The sequence below is a fragment of the Penaeus monodon genome, chromosome 23, assembly GCF_015228065.2.
Source record: "Penaeus monodon isolate SGIC_2016 chromosome 23, NSTDA_Pmon_1, whole genome shotgun sequence".
Lineage (NCBI taxonomy): Eukaryota > Metazoa > Arthropoda > Malacostraca > Decapoda > Penaeidae > Penaeus > Penaeus monodon.
In genome coordinates this window covers 9425204-9425410 of record NC_051408.1, presented here as the reverse complement: position 1 = coordinate 9425410, position 207 = coordinate 9425204, and positions in this window count along the sequence as shown.

Here is a 207-nt window from a genome sequence, read left to right as displayed (position 1 = left end):
TAAAGTGTAATCCGTCAGTAACCTAGCCCGACCTCCCGATGCTTGCGAATCTTCGTCAGGGTACAAGATGTAGACACAGGGTAACAGCATGTCATCCTTTCGCACACGTGTAAAAGTGTTTCCGCGATGCAAATTCGATTCTGAGAGCCGCCTTTGATATGGAAACAGGTTTTTTCTTCAGCTTTCTTTTTTGTGCTTCGCATGTTT